The following is a 19,583-nucleotide window of genomic DNA, read 5'->3' on the forward strand; positions in this document are numbered from 1 at the left end:
GGGGGTACTGTTGGTGCCAGGTGCGCTCACGCTCTAAGGGGTACTGTCAGTGCCAGGTGCTCTCAAGGTCCTAAAGTGGTACTGTTGGTGCCAGGTGCTCTCATTCTCTAAGTGGGTACTGTTGGTGCCAGGTGCTCTCATTCTCTAAGGGGGTACTGTTGGTGCCAGGTGCGCTGCTGCTCTAAGGGGGTATTGTTGGTGCCAGGTGCTCTCATGCTCTGAGGGGTAATGCTTGTGCCAGGTACTCTCACTGTCATAAGGGAGTACTGTTGGTGACAGGTGCTCTCATGCTCTAAGGGGGTACTGTTGGTGCCAGGTGCTCACACGGTCCTAAGGGGGTACTGTCAGTGCCAGGTGCCCTCACTCTCCTAAGTTGGTACTGTTGGTGCCAGGTGCTCTCATGCTCTAAGGGGTACTGTTGGTGCCAGGTGCTCTCATGCTCCAAGGAGTACTGTCAGTGCCAGGTACTCTCAGTGTCCTAAAGGGGTACAGTTTTTGCCAGGTGTTCTCAAGCTCCAGAGGATGCTATTGGTGCCAGGTGCTCTCAAGCTTTAAGGGGCACTGTTGGATCCAGGTGCTCTCACGCTCTAAGGGGGTACTGTTGGTACCAGGTGCTATCACGCTTTCAGGGGGTACTGTCAGTGCCAGGTGGTCTCATGCTCTAAGGGGGTACTGTTGGTGCCAGGTGCACTCAAGCTCTAAGGGGGTACTGCTGGTGTCAGGTGTGTTCACACTCCAAGGGGGTACTGTTGGTTCCAGGTGCGCTGACGCTTTAAGGGGTAGTGTCAGTGAGAGGTGCTCTCAAGGTCCTAAAGTGGTACTGTTGTTTCCAGGTGCTCTCATTGTCCTAAGGGAGTACTGTTGTTGCCAGGTCCTCTCATGCTCTAAGGGGGTACTGTTGGTGGCAGGTGCGCTCACACTCTAAAGGGGTATTGTTGGTGCCAGGTGCTCTCATGCAGTAAGGGGGGACTGTGGGTGCCATGTACTCTCATTCCCCAAGGGGTACTGTTGGTATCAGGTGCTCTCACGGTCTAAGGGAGTACTGTTGGTGCCAGGTGCTCTCATGCTCTGAGGGGTAATGTTCGTGCCAGGTACTCTCACTGTCATAAGGGAGTACTGTTGTTGCCAGGTGCTCTCATGCTCTAAGGGGGTACTGTTGGTGCCAGGTGCTCTCCTGCTCTAAGGGGGTACTGTTCGGGGCAGGTGCGCTCACGCTTTAAGGGGTACTGTCAGTGCAAGGTGCGCTCATGCTCTAAGGGGGTACTGTTGGTGCCAGGTGCACTTCTGCTCTAAGGGGGTACAGTTGGTGCCACTGTGTTGGACTTGGCCCTTCTGGCAGGTTTACCCCTGAACTTTTTGCTTTTTATATGTGTCCCTGGTAGTTCCTGATGCGTTGGGTGTTCAGGCTCGAGTCTGGTATGTGCGAATTCGTGTGATTGAACGCTGCGCAATGATGTGTGCAGCGTGTTTATGTCTAATATGGAAGTGCCACTTCTAGAAGTGTGCCTGTCTGTGCAGTGAATGTGCTGGCTTGTGATTGGCTGGAGCTGGCTGGTGTGCCAGGCTCCGTGAGTCATGATGGGTCTGCCCCAGTGGTGAGTGTTGAGATTAGCATGTGTGATGTGAGGGAGTGGTGCACCTGGGACCTGAATAGGGCTGGGCTTTCCCCACACAATGCTGGCTCCGCCCCTTGTGGTGCGTCTAATGTCCCTAGCCTGGCCAGTGAAAGGAAGGGGTGGTTGAGCACATCACAGTGCTCCAAAAGCAGCTGCGACTGGTTTTCCCCCCCACCCTGTACCCTGAGACAAAGGAATTCCCTGTATAAAAAGGGGCTGTGTCCCCTTACAAAATGTTCTTGTTTCTGACTGGAACCTACCAGGGGCGTGCTGCTGCTGGGGCCCAGGGGAAGGCTTGCCTCCCTGGGCCCTGCCCAGCCCCTGGATACCCTGGATTGCTGGAGGACTTCTTGGTGACCTCTCTGCCTTTTCTGGACGACTGGGGGACTTGATTTGCGGGGAGCTGGCTGCTTCTGTTCCTTGCCCCAGGATCTCTCCTTTATCTTTGGGGACATTTTTGCTTGCCCTAGCGCCTGGGAGGCGCTTGATTCTAGACTTGCTTTGTTGTTTGGGTGGTCGGCCCCTCAGGGCTGCATTCCTCATTGGCAGCGGGATGCTGCCCCTTTTTCTCGAGGGATTCCCCGGCGTGGGGATCCCCCATCGCTCATTTTTGGAGCGGGAAGCCACCCCGCGTTCCTGCTGCTTATTTGCCCCGTTTTATGATTTAATTCCCGAGGGAGCCTACCCCTCGAAAATCACCGCCGCCGGCCCATGGATCTGCTGTGAGGCGCTGTCCTGCCTCCATCCCCCCAGGGCCGCGCTGCCATTGGCGGCCCCGGAGAAAGTATTGCCACGCTGTGATTGGTCCCCGGCCGCAGGGACTCCCTTCGCGATATTCCTGGGCCGCGCAGGGATTGGCCAAGCCCCAAGGGCTTCTCCGCGCGCACCTAGGAAACAGGCCGGTCCCCCAGAGAAGTGAGGGAGGCGTGCGCAGGGCTCTCTGAAGTCTGAAGAGAGCCCCGTGGCCCCGGAGAAGGGCCTTCACCCAGAAGCTTACCAGGAGGCGGAGAAGAGCTGCAGAGCCGAGGGGAGAGAGAGGAGCCGGGAAGCCGAGCCTGTGAGTGGGGCCGTGTGTGCATTCAAAGGGAGGAGGGCGTCGGGGTACATTGCCGGTGCCCGCCCCCTCCCCAGTGTTGCTAGTTGGTTGGGGGCAGTATCGAGAAGGGGTAGAGCGGCCCCGGTTGCCAGAGGGCCGCTCTCCTATTGCCCTGCCACACTTGGTTGGAGCCCAGAAGAGGCTCTGGGGCAGAGTTGGTTTACGAGCCTGAGAGACTCCAAAAGGCGGCATTTCGTGTGCGAGCCCATAGAGGCTCGTGGGGGCATATTTTTGAGCCCTGCGAGGCTCCCAGCCCACAGTTGTTTTAGAGCCCCAGAGAGGCTCTGGAGTGCCATTCTGTTTGTTTAGAGCCACGAGGCTCTTGGGGGACACGAGTGCTTTGGCCAGAGCCTGCGAGGCTCCAGTGTTGGCCCATCATTTTCTCCACATCTGCCCAGCACTTAGTGGGCAGCTGCTACATTTAGGCCCCTGACATTTGGGACAGTCACTGGTTGTGGCCTTATGTGATTTCTGTGCAATTGTCCTTTCCTACACCGCTGAATGTATGTTTATGCATCATGTGTTTTGTTCCCATGCCTATACCCCTAAATGTATGGTGATACTTAAGTGGTTGTTTTTCTCCTAGTACAGGTGTTGCTAGTGAGGTCCTGGTTCCGTACGTGACATTTTCCTAAAGTGGTTAGGGTTGCGTAGGTGGTACCAGTGTGTTTTATATTCTATGTTCTAAGTGCTAATTCTAGCAAGTGCTAAGTTCTAAAAGTTAATATTCCTGACAGTGGTCCATGTTGCCCTGTCTTGTACATATCCCCTGTAAATTCTTATACATATCCCCTGTAAATTCTGCCTGTGCCTGTTGGCACATTGTAAAGTGTGTGTTTTTATCTAATGTGTTTTGGTGTAATACAAAGGCTATTTTTATACATACCTAGTGTGGAGTTTCCTATGTGGTGGGCCTTGCGTCTTGTTGCTGGGGGTGCGTGCGCAAACACTTAACTCACATTGCCTCCGAGTTAAGCCTTACTGCTCGTGCTACGTTACCAAGGGGGTGAGCAGGGGTTATCTTGGAGTGTAACTCCCTTGGCCTGACGTGGAAGTGGTGGTCTCTGACTGACTGTGGCGCAAGCCCTGGCCAGCCAGGGATCCCATTTCTAACATAGTTGCTCTCACGCTCTAAGGTGTACTGTCAGTGCCAGGTCCTCTCTCGGTCCTAAGGGGGTACTGTTGGTGCCAGGTGCTGTCTCGTTCTAAGGGGGTACTGTTGGAGCCAGTTGCTCTCACGCTCTAAGGGGTATTGTTGGTGCTAGGTGCTCTCATGCTCTAAGGGAGTAATGTTGGTGCCAGGTGCTCTCATGCTACAAGGGGGTACTGTTGGAGCCAGGTGCACTCAAGCTCTTAGGGGGTACTGTTGGTGCCATGTGCGCTCACGCTCCAAGGGGGTACTGTTGGTGCAGATGGCACTCAAGCTCTAAGGGGGTACTGTTGGAGCAAGGTGTGCTCACACTCTAAGGGGGTTCTTTTGGTGCCAGGTGATCTCACGGTCCAAAGTAGTACTGTAGGTGCCAGGTGACATCATGCTGTAAGGGGTTACTGTCAGTGCCAGGTGCTCTCACGGTCCTAAGGGGCTACTGTCAGTGCCCTCATGCTCTAAGGGTTACTGATGGTGCCACGTGCTCCCAGGATTTAGGGGGCACTGTTGGTGCCAGGTGCTCTCATTCTCTAAGGGTTACTGTTGGTGCCAGGTGCTCTCATGCTCTAAGGGGTACTGTTGGTGCCAGGTGCTCTCATGCTCTAAGGGTTACTGTTGGTGCCAGGTGCTCTCATGCTACAAGGGGGTACTGTTGGAGCCAGGTGCTCTCATGCTCTAAGGGGTACTGTTGTTGCCAGGTGCTCTCATGCTCTAAGGGGGTACAGTCGGTGCCAGGTGCTCTCATGCTACAAGGGGGTACTGTTGGAGCCAGGTGCACTCAAGCTCTAAGGGGGTACTGTTGGTGCCAGGTGCTCTCATGCTCTAAGGGGGTACTGTTGGTGCCAGGTGCACTCAAGCTGTAAGGCAGTACTGTTGGTGCCAGGTGCTCTTACCGTCAAAGGGGGTTCTATTGGTGCTAGGTGATCTCACACTCCAAAGGGGCTCTCTCGGTGCCAGGTGATATCATGCTCTAAGGGGGTACTGTCAGTGCCAGGGGCTCTCACGGTCCTAAGGGGGTACTGTCAGTGTCCTCATGCTCTAAGGGGGTACTGTCAGTGCCAGGTGCTCTTATGTTTTAGGGGGTACTGTTGGTGCCAGGTGCTCTCATGCTCTAGGGGGCACTGTTGGTGCCAGGTGCTCTCACTGTCCTGAGATGGTCCTGTTGTTTCCAGGTGTTCTCACTGTCCTAAGGTGGTACTGTTGGTGCCAGGTGCTCTCATTCTCTGAGGGGTACTTTCAGTTTCAGGTGCTCTCACTGTCCTAAGGGAGCACTGTTGGTGCCAGGTGCTCTCATGCACTAGAGGGTACTGTTGGTGCCAGATGCACTCACGCTCTAAGGGGTACTGTTGGTGCCAGGTGCTCTCACTGTCCTAAGGGTGTACTGTTGGTTCCAGGTGCTCTCATGCTCTAAGGAGTACTGTCAGTGCCAGGTGTTCTCACTGTCCTAAGGGTGTACATTTAGTGCCAGGTGCTCTCAGGCTCTAAGCGGCTACTGTTGGTGCCAGGTGCTCTCATGCTCTAAGGGGTACTGTCAGTGCCAGGTGTTCTCACTGTCCTAAGGGGGTACTGTTAGTGCCAGGTGCTCTCACGCTCTAAGCGGGGACTGTTGGTGCCAGGTCCTCTCATGCTCTAGAGGGTACTGTTGTTGCTAAGTGTGCTCACGCTCTAAAGGGGTACTGTCAGTGCAAGGGGCTCTCATGGTCCTAAGGGGGTACTGTCATTGTCCTCATCCTCTAAGGAGGTACTGTCAGTGCCAGGTGCTCTTACGCTTTAGGGGGTACTGTTGGTGCCAGGTGCTCTCATGCTCTAGGGGGTACTGTTGGTGCCAGGTGCTCTCACTTTCCTAAGGTGGTACTGTTGTTTCTAGGTGCTCTCACTGTCCTAAGGTGGTACAGTTGGTGCCAGGTGCTCTCATTCTCTGAGGGGTACTTTCAGTTTCAGGTGCTCTCACTGTCCTAAGGGAGTACTGTTGGTGCCAGATGCTCTCATGCACTAGAGGGTACTGTTGGTGCCAGGTGCTCTCACTATCCTAAGGGTGTACTGTTGGTGCCAGGTGCTCATGTGCTCTAAGGAGTACTGTTAGTGCCAGGTGCTCTCACTTTCCTAAGGTGGTACAGTTGGTGCCAGGTGCTCTCATTCTCTGAGGGGTACTTTCAGTTTCAGGTGCTCTCACTGTCCTAAGGGAGTACTGTTGGTGCCAGGTGCTCTCACTTTCCTAAGGTGGTACAGTTGGTGCCAGGTGCTCTCATTCTCTGAGGGGTACTTTCAGTTTCAGGTGCTCTCACTTTCCTAAGGTGGTACTGTTGGTGCCAGGTGCTCTCATGCACTAGAGGGTACTGTTGGTGCCAGATGCACTCACGCTCTAAGTGGTACTGTTGGTGCCAGGTGCTCATGTGCTCTAAGGAGTACTGTCAGTGCCAGGTGTTCTCACTGTCCTAAGGGGGTACTGTTAGTGCCAGGTGCTCTCAGGCTCTAAGCGGGTACTGTTGGTGCCAGGTGCTCTTACGCTCTAGGGGGTACTGTTCATACCAGGAGCTCTCACGGTCTAAGGGGGTTCTGTTGGTGCCTGGTGATCTCACGCTCCAAAGGGGTACTGTCAGTGCCAGGTGCTCTTACGCTCTAGGGGGTACTGTCGGTGCCAGGTGCTCTTACGCTCTAGGGGGTACTGTCGGTGCCAGGTGCTCTTACGCTCTAGGGGGTACTGTCGGTGCCAGGTGCTCTTACGCTCTAGGGGGTACTGTCGGTGCCAGATGCTCTCACACTGTAGGGGGTTAATGTTGTTGACAGGTGCTCTCACTGTCCTAAGGTGGTACTGTTTGTGCCATGTGCTCTCACTGTCCTATTTGAGTACTGTTGCTGCCAGGTGCTCTCATGCTCTAAGGGGTTATCTTAGTGCCAGGTGCTCTCATGCTTTAAGAGGGTACTGTTGGTGCCTGGTGCTCCCATGCTTTAAGGGGGTACTGTTCATGCCAGGTGCGCTCATGCTCTAAGGGGGTACAGTTGGTGCCAGGTGCTCTCATGCTCTAGGGGGTACTGTTGGTGCCAGGTGCTCTCATGCTCTAGGGGGGTACTGTTAGTGCCAGACGCGCTCACGCTCTAAGGGGTACTGTTGGTGCCAGGTGCTCTCATGCTCTAAGGTGGTACTGTCAGTGCCAGGTGCTCTCACTGTCCTAAGGGGTACTGTCAGTGCCAGGTGTTCTCACTGTCCTAAGGGGGTTCTGTTAGTGCCAGGTGCTCTCACGCTCCAAGCGGGTACTGTTGGTGCCAGGTGCTCTCATGCTCTAGAGGGTACTGTTGGTGCCAGGTGTTCTCATGCTCTAGAGGGTACTGTTGGTGCTAAGTGTGCTCTCATGCTCTAGAGGGTACTGTTGGTGCTAAGTGTGCTCTCATGCTCTAAGGGGGTACTGTTAGTGCCAGGTGCTCTCACGGTCTAAAGGGGTACTGTCGGTGTCCTCACGCTCTAAGGGGGCACTGTCGGTGCCAGGTGCTCCTACGCTCTAGGGGGTACTGTAAATGTAAATGTAAAATGTAAATGTGTTTGTATTTATATAGCGCACTTCTACCCACCTCCACCTCCAGCTCCACCCATCACTCTTCTCCAACTCCACCCATCACTCTCCTCCAGCTCCACCCATCACTCTCCTCCAGCTCCACCCATCACTCTCTCCCAGCTCCACTCATCACTCTCCTCCAGCTCCACCCATCACTCTCTCCCAGCTCCACCCATCACTCTTCTCCAACTCCACCCATCACTCTCCTCCAGCTCCACCCATCACTCTCCTCCAGCTCCACCCATCACTCTCTCCCAGCTCCACCCATCACTCTCCTCCAGCTCCACCCATCAATCTCCTCCAGCTCCACCCATCATTCTTCTCCAACTCCACCCATCACTCTCCTCCAGCTCCACCCATCAGTCTCCTCCAGCTCCACCCATCACTCTCCTCCAGCTCCACCCATCACTCTCCTCCAGCTCCACCCATCACTCTCCTCCAGCTCCACCCATCACTCTCTCCCAGCTCCACCCATCACTCTCCTCCAGCTCCACCCATCACTCTCTCCCAGCTCCACCCATCACTCTCCTCCAGCTCCACCCATCACTCTCCTCCAGCTCCACCCATCACTCTCCTCCAGCTCCACCCATCACTCTCTCCCAGCTCCACCCATCACTCTCCTCCAGCTCCACCCATCACTCTCTCCCAGCTCCACCCATCACTCTCCTCCAGCTCCACCCATCAGTCTCCTCCAGCTCCACCCATCAGTCTCCTCCAGCTCCACCCATCAGTCTCCTCCAGCTCCACCCATCACTCTCTCCCAGCTCCACCCATCACTCTTCTCCAACTCCACCCATCACTCTCCTCCAGCTCCACCCATCACTCTCCTCCAGCTCCACCCATCACTCTCTCCCAGCTCCACCCATCACTCTCCTCCAGCTCCACCCATCAATCTCCTCCAGCTCCACCCATCATTCTTCTCCAACTCCACCCATCACTCTCCTCCAGCTCCACCCATCACTCTCCTCCAGCTCCACCCATCACTCTCTCCCAGCTCCACTCATCACTCTCCTCCAGCTCCACCCATCACTCTCTCCCAGCTCCACCCATCACTCTTCTCCAACTCCACCCATCACTCTCCTCCAGCTCCACCCATCACTCTCCTCCAGCTCCACCCATCACTCTCTCCCAGCTCCACCCATCACTCTCCTCCAGCTCCACCCATCAATCTCCTCCAGCTCCACCCATCATTCTTCTCCAACTCCACCCATCACTCTCCTCCAGCTCCACCCATCAGTCTCCTCCAGCTCCACCCATCACTCTCCTCCAGCTCCACCCATCACTCTCCTCCAGCTCCACCCATCACTCTCCTCCAGCTCCACCCATCACTCTCTCCCAGCTCCACCCATCACTCTCCTCCAGCTCCACCCATCACTCTCCTCCAGCTCCACCCATCACTCTCTCCCAGCTCCACCCATCACTCTCCTCCAGCTCCACCCATCACTCTCTCCCAGCTCCACCCATCACTCTCCTCCAGCTCCACCCATCAGTCTCCTCCAGCTCCACCCATCAGTCTCCTCCAGCTCCACCCATCACTCTCCTCCAGCTCCACCCATCAATCTCCTCCAGCTCCACCCATCACTCTCTTCCATTCTAACCATCACTCTCCTCCAGCTCCACCCATCAGTCTCCTCCAGCTCCACCCATCATTCTTCTCCAGCTCCACCCATCACTCTACCCCAGCTCCACCCATCACTCTCCTCCAGCTCCACCCATCAGTCTCCTCCAGCTCCACCCATCATTCTTCTCCAGCTCCACCCATCACTCTCCTCCAGCTCCACCCATCAATCTCCTCCAGCTCCACCCATCACTCTCTTCCAGCTCCACCCATCAGTCTCCTCCAGCTCCACCCATCAATCTCCTCCAGCTCCACCCATCACTCTCCTCCAGCTCCACCCATCAATCTCCTCCAGCTCCACCCATCACTCTCTTCCAGCTCCACCCATCAGTCTCCTTCAGCTCCACCCATCACTCTACTCCAGCTCCACCCATCACTCTCTTCCAGCTCCACCCATCATTCTTCTCCAGCTCCACCCATCACTCTCTTCCAGCTCCACCCATCACTCTCCTCCAGCTCCACCCATCACTCTACTCCAGCTCCACTCATCACTCTCCTCCAGCTTCACCCATCACTCTCCTCCAGCTCCACCCATCACTCTCCTCCAGCTCCACCCATCACTCTACTCCAGCTCCACCCATCACTCTACTCCAGCTCCACCCATCACTCTCCTCCAGCTCCACCCATCACTCTCCTCCAGCTCCACCCATCATTCTTCTCCAGCTCCACCCATCACTCCCTTCCAGCTCCACCCATCACTCTACTCCAGCTCCACTCATCACTCTCCTCCAGCTTCACCCATCAGTCTCCTCGAGATCCACTCATCAGTTTCCTCCTGCTCCACCCATCACTCCTCTCCAGAACCACTCATCACTCTCCTCTAGCTCTACCCATCACTCTTCTCCAATCCACCCATCACACTCCCCCAGCTCCATCTATCAGTCTTCTCCAGCTCCACCCAACACTCTTGTTAGACCTGTCAGCCCTAGGGTGGTCTTTCCCTATTTTTTTCGCCTTTGCCTCATTTTTCCCACCTTCTTTTTGTTGGCCTTAGGTCTCTGGGCACCTTCCATTGCTAACCAATGCTAATTTGCAGGTGCTCTCTTCCCCCATCATGGCTGCCACTGACCCCTGTTACTGCAGCGTGGTCTTTTTAGATGCACTCTAGTAGCCAGGAGCTGGCTGGAACCCCTAAACAGTGTTGCGACTCCAGCCTGCCTGCCCTACCCATAGCTAGAGTGAGGAAGCTCCTGGAACCTTCCGGAATAGGGGAGTGGTCAATAACTGCCAACTGCCACTATAAAAGAAAAGGGAGGGAAACTTTCCAGTCAGCTGGGGCATCACTAACCTGGGGGGCCCTACGCAGGAGGCGGTAGGGCCTAGTCAGGGGCCTATGCCACTGGGGGTGACAGGGCTTAGGTGCTACCTTCCAAGTAGAGTGAGGAACCCTTAACTAGCCCACTGATCTGGCCCAGCGGGAGGGGAACCCAGGGACCACCTGAAGTGTCCTGCTGAGGAAAGCCTTCAACTCAACACCCCCACCTCAAGAAACCAAGAGACTGTAACCCACAGCTTTCGAAACTGGGTGTCACGACACAGTACTGTGTCGCTCCCCATGTGTGGGTGTGTCGCGCGATGATTCAGTCTGCGTGGCCAATTAAGAAAATGCTCTCTTGGACGTTGACTTTACGTTTAGTACGCGGTGGAAGGAGCAGAATTAGACAAGCCGCGAGCTTGACAACGCACCTGTGTTCCCTTTCAGAAGCAGTGACCACGCAGAGCACCATCCCAGGCACTCGGTAAGGTTGACCTGTAACTTATTTTTTTTCGTTGGGCGCATTGTAATTGCCACAGCTTGTTGTTTTCTGCCCGGTGGTTTGCGCGACAAATCGGATGCTAAGTGGCACTAGCAGGGGGAAATGAGGGCGAGGAAATACTGTTGATTTATGTATATGCTCCACCGGATCTGTAGTCTGAAATACTCCGTCGGATGGGGCCTTCTTGATGGAAGCATCAAGAAGGCCCCATCCGACGGAGTATTTCAGACTACAGGCCCGTTCGAGCATATACATAAATCAACAGTATTTCTACTGTTGATTTATGTATATGTTCCACCGGGCCTGTAGTCTGAAATACTCCTTCGGATGGGGGCCTTCTTGATGTAGGCTTCCTTGGCACTCACAATCGGAGGGGCGGCACTGCTTTTATGCCTTGCAAATGTAAAGCAACAACAGTCTCCACAGTGCCAGTTGGCCACAGCAGTATCTCCTTGGGGTAGCACTCTGGCCAATACAGAGGACCTGAAATCAACAGGTGTGGGAATACTAGGTTCAGATTTACTGGGGGCATTTCTGGCGGTAATAGTGCAAGGGGGAACCACTATATATAGGGTAGCACCTATTACACTATTCCTGTCTTCAGCAATGTGATTCCTGGCCGCAGACCCAGAAGCAACTCTACTGCCAGGAAAACAACCTTCACATACTCACTAAAAGAAAGATGGAGAAACTGAGACACTGACAGGACATCTGCCAATTCCTGTATGATGTATTGTCACCTCCCTCTTCTCAGTGACACAGAGACCTCGGTATTCTCTGGAGTTAATGTGGCTTTATCAACGCTCAGTCATAGATCACAAAAATTGATGCTTTCTTGGTGGTGAAAACCACTCTCCGGAGCAGTGTTCTGTCACGACACTGTGATATATTAACCAACATGTGCTGTACTATTTACATTATTTATACCATATTTCTTACTTTTTCATGTTTAGTATACCAATGTAACAAGAGATGCTATCTACATGCACAAAATATTAGATAGGGTGTCCCCAACTGTAGATTGCGAGGATATTGCAAGTCTGCCTATTTCCAATTTTTTTTCCCACCGTTTATTAGTTTTGTATTTTCTGCATGTTGGTGTGTTTTTTGTTTTCGCCACCTTTCCACTGAACCTGTCTTTCTTTTCTTGTTCGGACCCTCTTTTTTTAATTTCTAACCCATCTCTTTTCACTTTCCTGTTCATATGTCTTTGACTCATTTGCCCCCACCTACTCTCTCGCCCCCGCCCTCCCCCCTTTGGACCACTGGTGCAAGGGCAGTTCTGGCAGAGATAAGAGCTATTGTCAGCTCCCACAAAAGAATGGATGAGCGTGCTCCTACCTCTCCATTGTGAGTCTGTCCTGTGGAAGAAGGCAGACATGTACACGAGCACTGTGATTTGCTCTGAATACACACCTACATGCACACATCACCTGCTACTCTTGTAATTAATTATTACAGGCAACCTTGCACTGGATACACCGATAGAATGAGCAGCGGAACGAAGGGAGCGACAACCTGAGGGAAATTGGAGGGTTTTACACAGGCAATGGGGGTTTCTGATATTTGCAGGGCTCTTCACAGGAGCGAGAGAGATTATTCCTACTACTGGAGTGCACATGCTATGCACTTGAGACTTGATTTTTTTTCCCCCGGTTGTTCTTTAACTAGGATCTTGGAGGTGGAGTACTTGGCCTGGGGAATTAGTGATCACTCGCCTCTGCATGTAACTATGACCTGGCGTCTCTTTAACAGGCAGGAGGTCAAGCAAATAGACAAGGCCAGCAAGCTGTAACTCAAGGAAAACAGGGGGACAGTGCTGAGTCCGATCACTCTGTGGATAGCTTATAAAGCTACAATTCAGGGAGTGACTATTACAGGTGAGATGGGCAGTAGTAGGATGGCTTGCCTGGAAGGGGAGCTAACATAGCTAGAAAGTGAACATGTCACCACCACTGTGTCCCACTTGAAAACTGAAATGGACCCGAAGAGGGCCGAATAGCTGGACTGTTGCTCATAATTTCAGTGTAAATTTGAGTGCCATTTCAATGACTATGCGTGACACTTTCTAGTGAGCAAACATCAAGCAACGAAGATGAGGGTAAAACAAATATAAGAAATTACACCCCTTTGAGCAAGGACAAACTTCAGACAGACAGACAGAACTACTGCAAAGCTTAAGAATAATTGTTATACAGCTTTCATTTATCTGACTAGCTAAAATTGCAGCAAATAGATAAAACGGTATGGAATACGTGTATAATTATAATCAGCTGAGTGCCTTGCAGATTCCCTCGATGGCTGCTGGCTACATGCACAAACCTAAACTTGCTTACACTCAGTTTTGCCAGTCACTGTCTTTGTTAGAACAGATTCACAATTGCTTCATTAACCTTTCTGCTTTCTCAAATTTGCTTGGAAATGCACCATTTGCCCACTACTTTTTCCAAAATTTCTTGGGGGAGAACCCCATACCCCCCTAAGGTGGTTCAGGCTCGCTCGCTACGCTCGCTCGCATTACCGTGTCCCTGAAAAAATATTGACAAACAGGTGTGTCACCAACATGAACAGTTTGGAAAGCTGTGCTGTAACCTATCAAGGGCGCAGGAACCACCAAGCGCCAAGGACAAACCTATCTGCCAGGACTACTGGGGATCAATCAGGTACTGGCCTGCGCTGTCCTGCCTAACCCCCCTTGGCTGTCTTACATCATCTCCACTGTGGTGCTGCCTGCCCTACCTGCCCAGCGCACCCCTACTGTGCTCTGAAGCGCTAGTGAGATACCTGTCCCCAGCGCTATCCCTACTGAGTGCTGCATTCCCCCCTGAGTGATGTGCCACCTGTGAAGCGCTGTAGTTGTGCTTCAAGCGCCCACCTGCTGGGTCCTGTGGAGAGCTGGTATTGGCGACCCTGAGAGGGACTTCCAAGCGTTCCTAATCCCCGCGAGACGCTGCGAGGAGAGGGGGGCTGTGTGCCTTGTGGAGCTCCCCCGGCTGTCATCTGCCCGGCGGCCCCCGACGCCAGGAGAGGGCCGCCACCATGCTGCAGTGGGCAGCACCCGGCCCAGGAGGAATTAGGGGGAAAGGCGCTGCCCTCCGGTGTGCCTGGTGGGGCCCCGTCACCACCACAGCCCAGCCTGACTGTGAAGAGTCCCCGCGGCGGCCCCTAAGGCTGTGAGAAGTCCGCCGCAGAATTCTAGTCAGGCCACGTTAGGCCCGAGAGGCTGAGACACTCACCCCACATGACGGGCGCGTTCCAAGCCCCACCCTCGCCGCGCACCAATTGGTCGGCGCTGCTGAGCCCCGTCAGGTGAGGCCGCTGATTGGCCGGACGCCGGGAGAAGCCCGGTCGGCCTGAGAACTTACACGGAGGGGGCCCAGAGGAGCTAGAGTCCCCTCCGTCATGCTGCAACCCTGAAGCTGGCTATTTCATCGGTGCTGGGGCCCAGGAAGCCCGGCTGAGCCCCGCAACCTGCCCCCACAGTGCCAGCCCTGCCGGAGAGCTCTGGAACGAGCACGAGCCCCCCCGACCAGCCGGAGATCTCCGCAAAGGCTCAGGAGGAGCCGAAGAGTCAAGGTAACCCCCGGGGAGGAGGGCGGAAGGCCTGAGTTCGCCCCTCCCCTGGGGAAGATTGTTGCTGGGCCCCGTTGGCCCCAATTGACCCCTTTCAAGCACTGGAACCGGGCCAGGGGCCCCAAGAGGCACCGTGGGGGCCGCAGATGATAACAGTTAACCGCTGTTAGGGGAAAGGCCCTGATTAAGGAACAGTTGGTTATTCTTGCCCCATGAATGGTGGTTATCCTGGCCTAAGGAAATGCTAATTTTACCGGGAGGCATGGTTTACTAGTGCGTGATGCCTAACTAATGAACTGATGTATTTTTTACCTAATGAAATGGTTACTGCTGAGCAATGAAATGGTTATGAATTCCGACAGCTACCTGCTGAAAGGGTTGTCCTTACCTGCTGAAGGGTTTACTTCTAATTAATGAATTGCTTTATTCCAGCCCTATGAAATGTTCTACTTCTGCTGTTGAACTGCTTATCTTTGCAGCTTGGAAATGTTTTACCCCCATTTAATGATATGCTGATTCCTGCAGCGATGAAATGTTGATTGCTAAGTAATGCAATTTTATTTGAATGTCTCTATAAGGAATTCTTTGCAGGTGCTGACTAGGAGCAAGGCTGATGTCAGGCCTACAGTTATTTACTATTTACTATCTATTTATTTATTTATGTATTTATGGGCGAGTAATGGAAAATATGCGCTTTTAAGGAAAGGTAAAGAGTTGGCACTACTATGATTTTTGATTGCCCTGATCTTGATCTTAGATAAAACTTATTTATTTGAGACAAACATACTGGTGTGGTCTCAGTCTTTCCGTGTATTTTAATTGTCTCAGTGGATGTGTGTGCTGTGCAGTCACTTAACACCTAAGCTTTCGGGTGCCTACCTGCTCGGGCCAAGCTACCCCCCGGGGATCTGGTAACCCCAGGTCCTACATTTGGTGGCGAGCGGTGGGATTCAGGACCTGTGGCTATACAGCACCCTCCAGTGAGACAGAGTGTGCTACAATTAGACCAGACACCTATCGTGCCTGCAAGCATAATTAATTGACCCCCCACTGTCTAGCCTGTGTGTATAGAGACCTGTTTTGACCTAATCCTGCTACCTACATCCTAGAGTCTTTCCCTTTATTGTATCTGGGTCCCCACCTGGCAAAATGGAGTTCCAGCTAGCCGATCTGGAAGAGGACACAGTGGTGCAGCTAAGGGAATTTTGTCAGGGGATGGGGGTGCTGGTTGGGCGGAGAGCCGCAAAGGAAGAACTCCGTACCGCCTTGAGGGCATGGGCAAGGGCCCAACCAGAGGGGAGAGGGGATGGGCGACAGGAGGGGCAGGGTGCACCAGGTTAGGCGGGCACTCCAGAAGACCCAGGCCTACTCAACATTGATGTGTCTGACAATGTGTTGCCAGGAAGACGTTCCGGGGCAGGGAGCATTGTATCTAGGGGGAGTGCGTCGTCGCAGGAGTATGAGGACAGGAGGGAGGAGAGGCAATTGAAGTGGAAGCTTGCCAGGTTAGAGCACGAGAGGGAGAGAGAGAGGGAAAATAAAAAGCTCACATTGGAAGAAAAAAGATTAGCAATGGAGGAGAGGAATTTGTTGCACGAGCTTCAGCTTAAGGAGTTGGAGCTGAGAGCCTTGCAACTGAGTGCGCCAGGAAGTCCCAATGGTGGCAGCGTACAAATGGCTCAACAGGAGCCTAGATTTTGGTTACCCAAGGAGGTGATAGCGAGCTATACTCAGGGGGATGACATCGCCAAGTGGTTGGAGGCGCATGGGGTGCCCGAGTAATACTGGGGAGGTGGCCTATATTGTTACATCCCTCCCAATGTCAGGGACACCCTCCTGTATCTTGATAAGGTAAATCAGTTCAGATATTCCCCCATGAAGGAGGCGCTTGTTAAAAAGTTTGGCCTCAACCCCGAAAGGTATCGCCAAAAGTTCAGTGGCAGCCATAAGCTGTCCACGCAGAATTGGGTGGATTTCTTTGATTATGCCCGTAAGGCTCTGGATGGTTGGGTGCGTGGCAGCAAGGTGCATGATTATGAGGGCCTGTACAATTTATTTTTGAGAGAGCACGTCTTGGATAAGAGTTTTCCGGAGCTGCGCCAACATCTGGTGGACCGCAAGCTAACTGTTCCCCGTGAGCTTGCGGAAGAGGCGGATACTTGGGTTAGCAGCCGGGAGTCACACAAGGGCCCCGGGGGAGATGGCCCGAAAGGCGGACAGGGCATCCCCCAGAAGAAAGAGGGGGGAGATAAAAAGAAGGAGTTCTCACGAGGCCCACAAACTAGACAGTTTGGGAGAGGAGTAGGTACCCCACCTCATTCCAGTTCCCTAAAGCCCACTTACCCTGACAAGAGTCAGAAGCCAAAAGTTGTCCGGTGCTATGAATGCGGGGAGGTTGGACACTACAAGGAGGATCCCCAGTGTCGAAAGAGACCCCCAACCCCCACAGGTGGCAAGAGTCCCAGGGTGGCTAGTGTAGCGCTTGGGGTGGAGCTGCCCCCATATAGGGAGGGGGAGTGGACAGGCCTGACCCTGGTTTCACTTGGGGATGTATGACGTTACAACGCATGCTTTTACTACGCATGCTGTTACAACGTAAGTATCACAACGCAAACCTTTACAACGCATTACACTTGGGGGGGTGCAGGATAGTGAATAGTTTAATTTACTATTCCAACTCCAGTCCCCGTGGACACTAGGGAAGGTGTTGGATAGTAAATTAAAACTATTCCCTATCCTAGAGCGCCCCCCAGTGTAATGCGTTGTAAAGGTTTTCGTTGTAATACTTGCGTTGTAACAGCACTGCGTGGTAAAAGTTTCGTTGTAAAGGATGTTTCCTTTCACTTGGGGACAGAGAGATGGTCCCAGTGACATCCTTACCATCGAACACTGCTAAGTACCAGCAGAGGGTGAAGGTTAATAGGGAGAAGGTGGAGGCTCTGAGGGACACAGGTGCCAGCATGACCACCGTAGTGAGGCGGCTGGTGTCCCCTGAGCAAGTAGTACCTGATGTGTTCCATCCGGCCGTGTTGGCTGACAGCAGTCTGAGCAACTATCCCATGGCTCAGGTTCCCTTTGAGTGGGGAGGAGTGAAAGGCCTGTTGAGAGTTGCGATAAGCCCTGCCTTGCCTGTGGACTGTCTGCTAGGAAATGACCTGGAACATACAGCCTGGAAGGAAGTGGAGTTTAAGGCCCACACTGAGATGCTGGGGTTACCAGGATGGACTTGCGTGGTCACGCAGTCCATGGCTGCCTGGCAAGGAACTCAACCCGGGATGTCTATGTGTCTATGTCTATGTGTTTGTATTTATATAGCGCACTTCTACTCAGAGGTCTCGTAGCGCTGTATTCATACTGCTGTGGAACCCATCCTGGCTTTCCTGTGAAATGTCCACTCCTGGGCACCCCCAAGGTGAAGCCAGGCATCCAAGCACTGCTGGGGCCGTTGTGGAGATTAAGCAAGCTATTGCCAAGAGTCACAGAGTGGGACCCATGATTAGACTAGGCACCGAGGCGAGAATTATCAGATCCGGGGAAATTGAGTCCAAGAGCCGCCGAGGCGGGTATGAGCCCTGGTCCCGGGCCAGACCTCTGCATCAGGGTCTGCCGCTCTAACCATTGAGCCACGCTTCTCCAGGGATGGAGCCTGAGACAACGGCCCAACCCAATGCTGGTCGTGGAGAGGAGAGTGTTGTGGAGGACACACCCTGTGTGATGGATGGGGAGCCCGCGGAGGTACCCGCGGAGTCCGTGGAGGTGGATGTTGTTCCCGTGTAGGACTTGCCGACCCTTGCCGAGTGGCATGTGGAAGGAGGGCCTACCCGGGAGGAATTCTGTCGGGCGCAGAAGGAGTGCCCCACGCTTGAAGGCATGCGGCGGTAGCCCGAAGTCAAAGCGGTCAACCAAGAGACCGGCAGCTATCACGTGTATTGGGAGGATGGCCTCCTTTACAGTGAGCCTAAGGTTCCCGTGCATGGATCCTCAAGGGCCTTAGTGGTCCCCCAATGCTACCGAGCCTTCCTATTGGAATTGGCGCATGAGATTCCTTTGGCTGGACACTTGGGCCAGGACAAAACCTTTGCGCGGTTGGTCCCGCATTTTTATTGGCCCAGGATGAGAGTTGCCTCTGACACCTATTGCAAGACCTGCAAGACTTGCCAGGCAAGTGGCAAGACTGGGACTAAAGTGAAGGTCCCTTTGAAACTGCTCCTGGTGGTGGGGACCCCTTTTGAGCGGGTCGGAATTGACATTGTTGGGCCGTTGGACCCTCCGACCTCTGCGGGACACCGGTTCATCTTGGTGTTAGTGGACCACGCCACTCGGTACCCGGAGGCTATTCCTCTGAGGACCGTCACTGCACCTGTGGTGGCGCGGGCCCTGATGGGGATTCCCCAAGGTCGTGGTGTCAGACAGGGGCACGAACTTCATGTCGGCCTACATGCAGGCCATGTGGAAGGAGTGCGGAATGACCTACCAGTTCTCCACTCCTTACCACCCCCAGACTAACGGGCTCGTAGAGCGCTTCAACAAGACCTTGAAGGGGATGATCCGGAGCCTGCAAGAGGACTTGAGGCTGAAATGGGACATCCTCCTCTCTTGCCTGCTGTTTTCGTACCGCGAGGTGCCACAGAAGGGAGTCGGGTTCAGCCCCTTTGAACTGCTCTATGGCCTTCCCGTTAGGGGGCTCCTCAGCCTTGTCAAGGAGGGGTGGGAGGAGACTTCGAAGAAGCTTCCCCGTGATGTCTTCAGCTACATGCTGGCGTTCCCCAGCCAGATGGCCAAGCTGTGGAAGGAAGCCTCAGACAACTTGGAGGCTAGCCAAGCCGTCATGAAGGAGTGGTACGACCGCAACGCTCGGACGGTGGAGTTGGAGGCTGGACAGAGGTGTGGGTCATGTAGCCTGGGGAGCTTAGTGCCCTCCAGGACCGGTGGACTGGTCCGTACAAAATTGTGGAGCGTCGAGGCCAGTCTACCTATGTCGTTGACTTAAAGACCCCCCGACAGCCCCATCGGGTGCTCCACGTCAACCGCCTGAAGCCTCACCATGAGCGATCTGAGCTTGCTCTCCTCATGGTGATGGATGGGAGCGAGGAGGCAGAGAGTGAGCCTCTTCCTGACCTTCTGGCGGCCCAGGAGAAGGATGGTTCAGTAGAGGGAGTTGTCCGCTCCCCATCCTTGACCCCAGAACAACAGAGGGACTGCCGCCAGGTGTTGGAGCAGTACGC

Source organism: Lissotriton helveticus, chromosome 3_1, assembly GCF_964261635.1.
Source record: "Lissotriton helveticus chromosome 3_1, aLisHel1.1, whole genome shotgun sequence".
In the NCBI taxonomy this organism is placed as follows: Eukaryota; Metazoa; Chordata; class Amphibia; order Caudata; family Salamandridae; genus Lissotriton; species Lissotriton helveticus.